This window comes from Bombina bombina, chromosome 2 (assembly GCF_027579735.1).
Source record: "Bombina bombina isolate aBomBom1 chromosome 2, aBomBom1.pri, whole genome shotgun sequence".
Lineage (NCBI taxonomy): Eukaryota > Metazoa > Chordata > Amphibia > Anura > Bombinatoridae > Bombina > Bombina bombina.
The window spans coordinates 1,014,910,489-1,014,916,488 of record NC_069500.1 but is presented as its reverse complement, the minus strand read 5'-3'; positions in this window follow the sequence as shown (position 1 = coordinate 1,014,916,488).

Below are 6,000 nucleotides of genomic sequence, written 5' to 3'. Positions count from 1 at the left end.
TTATTGAAGCAAAAAGTTACACAGGCAGCGCAAGAGTTTCTAAAACTAGTGTCTAAGCACTAGCAGGCCAGGGCCCAAAATATTGGAAACTCTGTAGAGCCCCTGCCGAGCATAACCAAAATACTGTACCTGGACGTTCTCAGGAGTCAAGGGGCAGGAGGTCCATGGGGAGAAGCACAATAGGCTCCAACCTGCTGTATCCTGCCCCTCTCATTAGCTTGACCCTTGCTCCAACAAGCTCTGAGCTAAAAATATAAACTGAGGGCTAAGGTAATGCAGGAAAATATATATTTTTAAAAAAGTAAAGAAACTATCGGCTAGATTACGAGTCTTGCATTAGCCTTAAAAAGCAGCGTTGAGAGGTCCCAACGCTGCTTTTTAACGCCCGCTGGTATTACGAGGTGATACGTCAATTGCGTATCCTATATTTTCCTATATTTTCAATGGGACTTGCATAACGCCGGTATTACGAGTCTAACCAAAAGTGAGCGGTACAGCCTCTCCTGTCAAGACTGGTACCGCATTTAAAAGTCAGTAGTTAAGAGTTTTATGGGCTAACACCGTAGCATAAAACTCTTAACTAAAGTGCTAAAAAGTACAATAACACCCATAAACTACCTATTAACCCCTAAACCGAGCCCCCCCACACACATCGCAAACACTAAAAAAAAAATGTAACCCCTAATCTGCCGAACCGGACATCGCTGCCACTATAATAAATATATTAACCCCTAAACCGCCACACTCCCACATCGCAAATGCTAGTTAAATATTATTAACCCCTAATCTGCCTGCTCTAACATCACGACACCTACCTACATTTATTAACCCCTAATCTGCGGCCCCCAACGTCACTGCCACTATAATAAAGTTATTAACCCCTAAACCTAACAACCCCTAACTGAAATATAATTTAAATAAATCTAAATAAAATTACTATCATTAACTAAATAATTCCTATTTAAAACTAAATACTTACCTATAAAATAAACCCTAAGATAGCTACAATATAACTAATAATTACATTGTAGCTAGCTTAGGGTTTATTTTTAATTTACAGGCAACTTTGTATTTATTTTAACTAGGTAGAATAGTTATTAAATAGTTATTAACTATTTAATAGCTACCTAGTTAAAATAAAGACACATTTACCTGTAAAATAAAACCTAACCTATGTTACAATTACACCTAACACTACACTATAATTAAATTAATTCCCTAAACTAAATACAATTAAATACAATTATCTAAAGTACGGAAAAAACCCCCACTAAATTACAGAAAATAATAAAATAATTACAAGTTTTTAAAACTAATTACACGTAATCTAATCCCCCTAATAAAATAAAAAAGCCCCCCAAATAATAAAAAGCCCTACCCTATACTAAATTACAAATAGTCCTTAAAAGGGCCTTTTGCTGGGCATTGCCCCAAAGTAAATAGGTCTTTTACCTGTAAAAAAAGTACAATACCCCCACAACATTAAAACCCACCACCCACACACCCAACCCTACTCTAAAACCCACCCAATCCCCCCTTAATAAAACCTAACACTAACCCCTTGAAGATCACCCTACCTTGAGAAGTCTTCACCCAACCGGGCCAAAGTCCTCAACAAAGCCGGGCGAAGTGGTCCTCCAGACAGGCAGAAGTCTTCATCCAAGCCGGCCAGAAGAGGTCCTCCAGACGGGCAGAAGTCTTCATCCAGGCGGCATCTTCTATCTTCATCCATCCGGCGCGGAGCGGGTCCATTTTCAAGACATCCGACGCAGAGCATCCTCTTCCATCGACATCCAAATGAAGAATGAAGGTTCCTTTAAATGACGTCATCCAAGATGGCGTCCCTTCAATTCTGATTGGCTGATAGAATTCTATCAGCCAATCGGAATTAAGGTAGAAAAAACCTATTGGCTGATGCAATCAGCCAATAGGATTGAAGTTCAATCCTATTGGCTGATCCAATCAGCCAATAGGATTGAGCTTGCATTCTATTGACTGATTGGATTAGCTAATAGAATGCAAGCTCAATCCTATTGGCTGATTGCATCAGCCAATAGGATTTTTTCTACCTTAATTCCATTTGGCCGATAGAATTCTATCAGCCAATCAGAATTGAAGGGACACCATCTTGGATGACGTCATTTAAAGGAATCTTCATTCTTCAGTTGGACGTCGATGGAAGAGGATGCTCCACGTCGGATGTCTTGAAGATGGACCCGCTCCACACCGGATGGATGAAGATAGAAGATGCCATCTGGATGAAGACTTCTGCCCGTTTGGAGGACCTCTTCTGGTCGGCTTGGATGAAGATTTCTGCCCATCTGGAGGACAACTTCACCCGGCTTCGTTGAGGACTTCAGCCCGGTTGGGTGAAGACTTCTCAAGGTAGGGTTATCTTCAAGGGGTTAGTGTTAGGTTTTATTAAGGGGGGATTGGGTGGGTTTTAGAGTAGGGTTGGGTGTGTGGGCGTAGGTTTTAATGTTGGGGGGTATTGTACTTTTTTTACAGGTAAAAGAGCTGATTACTTTGGGGGCAATGCCCCGCAAAAGGCCCTTTTAAGGGCTATTTGTAATTTAGTATAGGGTAGGGCTTTTTTATTTTATTAGGGGGATTAGATTAGGTGTAATTAGTTTAAAAAACTTGTAATTATTTTATTATTTTCTGTAATTTAGTGGGGGGGGGTTCGTACTTTAGATAATTGTATTTAATTGTATTTAATTGTATTTAGTTTAGGGACTTAATTTATTTATAGTGTAGTGTTAGGTGTAATTGTAACATAGGTTAGGTTTTATTTTACAGGTAAATTTGTCTTTATTTTAACTAGGTAGCTATTAAATAGTTAATAACTATTTAATAACTATTCTACCTAGTTAAAATAAATACAAAGTTGCCTGTAAAATAAAAATAAATCCTAAGCGGGGGGGCGGAGCCAACAGCCGAAACAACAAGACGTGCTATGCTAGAGCTCCTGCTGTTTGCTTATAAATCACCTATAATATTGGCATGTTAGGATCTTTTATTTCTCAAAATGTGCCCTTTAATGTGTGGTAGAACGAGAGGACATGCGACATGGGTCAATAAAACAGAATAGGTGGCGATACAACAAATACAAAGATCTTCCTGCTTTTTGGGATTACAGCATAGAGTGAGCCGCCATCTTGGGGACGCCTAAGCACCATCTCTTTGTTTAGAGAGACATCTTCCACTCCTTAACTGCCTTATAAGCTGTAATATGGAAGGGCAAATAGTATCTGCGCTTCACAAATTGGGGCTTCTACTGGACTGTCACCGGCGAGTCCTTACTAGAGAGTTGAGAGCCGCCATGAACCCGCCACAGCCTGAGCCGTCACCAGTGGACAGTAAAGAGGTAGCTGGTTATTGTAACTTCGATACCCTAATTTGGAACCCGGATACCCATCTGGAGGCAGAAGAGGTATATCTCACAGCTTTTCAGAAGCCTAGTCCTGAGCTGACAGAACGGATACTTCTCTGTGAACGATACAGCGCTCTACAGCCTTTCGATGCGCACACAGGCCCTGTGCAGCATTGCAATACGCAGCTGAAGCCGGCTCAGAGTCAGATGAAAGACACGAGTGAGATCTGTTATCCGAAGGCCGCGGTTCGCATTTCTAATGACAACATGGAGTTAGCTGATTCTAAGGACTCGGCCAAGGCCCTTTCTATTTACAATCTCCGGTGGCTACCGAAACTTGATCTACCCCTAAGACGCTTCAGAAGCCAGGTACACCTTCAGGAGCTCTATCGGATGTCAGGAGTCTCTCAGATTTTGAGATGTGGAGTGGGATAACTTGCTGTTTGCCTTGCTTTGATGAGGTCTGTTTTGATCCCCGAGATTAGGCAGACTGTAGTGAGCTCATCAGTGTTTAACTTCCCCAGTCTTATACGATGCCCCCTGGAACTGAGACTTATCAAAAGCGGCAGGGCATACAATGCAAAAAATATATACTCTTTCAAATTTACAAGACACATATACAACCCGATTGGATTTATTAACCTAACCATTTGACAAGGTTTAAAGGCTCTTTTGAGACGTTATGGAAACCAATGAAACTGCATGAATATGCACCTAAGATCTCTATATGCAGACTTATATCTCTTGTCATACTACATCCCATAATAACCCATTACCACTAAATGCAATGTCTCAGGATAGCCCCATATACCCGCTTAATGTTTACAAGAACTCATTTTCCTCTAAGTATGTCATTTATTATATACCAACTATACTCTTCACCTAATTGGGTAGCGTGTATATTATGCTTGTTATCACACGGTTATTTAGGCTGGGACATCTTAATGAGAGTTATTTAACTGGATACTGATGCCTAACCAATTATACCAGCTAATTGTCTAATGCAGATAAAGTCTAACGATTTCCCTCTCTCGGTAATTCTTACTTACAGCCTAGTAAGCTTGGTGCACATATTAAGCCTATTACCATATGGTCCTTCAGGTTGGGACATCTTAAGGGGAGTTATTCCTATTGCCAGTAACGCACTAGTACATAAATTATTAACAGCATCTGGGTAACAAGTTCAAAGCCTGTTCTATACTGTGTTCAATATTTATTGCTGTTTATATTGGTGTGTGTGACTCTTTTTCATTAGGCATGCTAAGCAATGGAGGTACCTGGGGTATTAGTAATTCTCACTCACGTCAGCTTGCTGGTATAAGTTAGATCCCTAAGCTGGGAATATATAGGGCACAGACAGTACTTCTCCCCCCTCTCACCTATATGTTAATTTAGATTTTATAATGTAACCTAGTATTGTGGTGTACTGGTCTTCCATACTGCCTGCACATCCACATAAGAAAGTCTGAACTACTTCCAGCACATTTTTATGCTTTAAGCACGAGATAATATTTTACAGTAGCTATGTGGCCTTATAATGTTTTATAACTATGTGTACCTAGTACCTTCAGATTTTAGCTTAGCAGCATAGGTCACTACAGAAAACCTTTGAACTGAAATAACGTCTACGCTTTGTCTGTGACCGAGATAGGTATATAGGCCCCATCTAACACACAACCCGCCCGTATCCCTCACCCTGGCCACATACTACTGCCTTTGACAAGGCAGGACAGATGCTCCCATTTATAATTTACTTGTTACATATATATTCATTTTCATGCTTGCCCAGTCACTATAAAGTTTGATACGCTACTGTGGAGACTAAAGGTATTGTGAGTCACCTAAAATATTTCATCTATTTTCAAAATCTATTTATTTACTTAAATATGCAGCTCCTAGGGATGCCTCAGGGTAAAGTTTTTCACCATCTACCTTACATTCCGATATATTTAGTTGTATAGGTATCTGTTTTGTTGCCTAAATGTTGTGTTATATTTATATTATATGTTATTCGCTATCATTATCTGCGACTGTATGTCTGTTATCTCTAATCTATCTATGCTCCTGCCTACATTCTTGGTAATTAGAGTCTCATAGGCTGAAGGTTAGCCTCAACAAGTAGGTAATATTTATTACTTCATACCAATTACTTTCGTTGCCCACGAGTTTAGCAGTTAATGTATGTATGAACATCTATATCTGTATATGTATATGCTATCATCATTAGTGACTGTAGATCTGTCATCACTAGCTCTTTCATGGCTTTTTCCACATTATCTGTATATATCACTTGTCCATGATAAGCTTCTCTCCTCCCTTTCCCGCAGAGGCTTGTTGCCGGCGGGTCATATCCCCACTCCTTTTTCCAGCCTCGTCTATTGATGACACTCCCTTAGGAGAGGGGCTCATCCGGAGATTCCCTATACCCCGAACATTCTACAGCCCCCCCCTCCACATAATAATGCAGTGTGATTAGTCAGGCCCCTTACTTCCCATAATTGAGCTCTGGTATTATCCTGGTCGCATATTCTACACATTTGTCATCCCCTTCTCATTATATGAGCATAACACTATATTTAGATAATTACTTCGCTCTGATAGAGCCATGCCCATCCCAGTAGTCATGT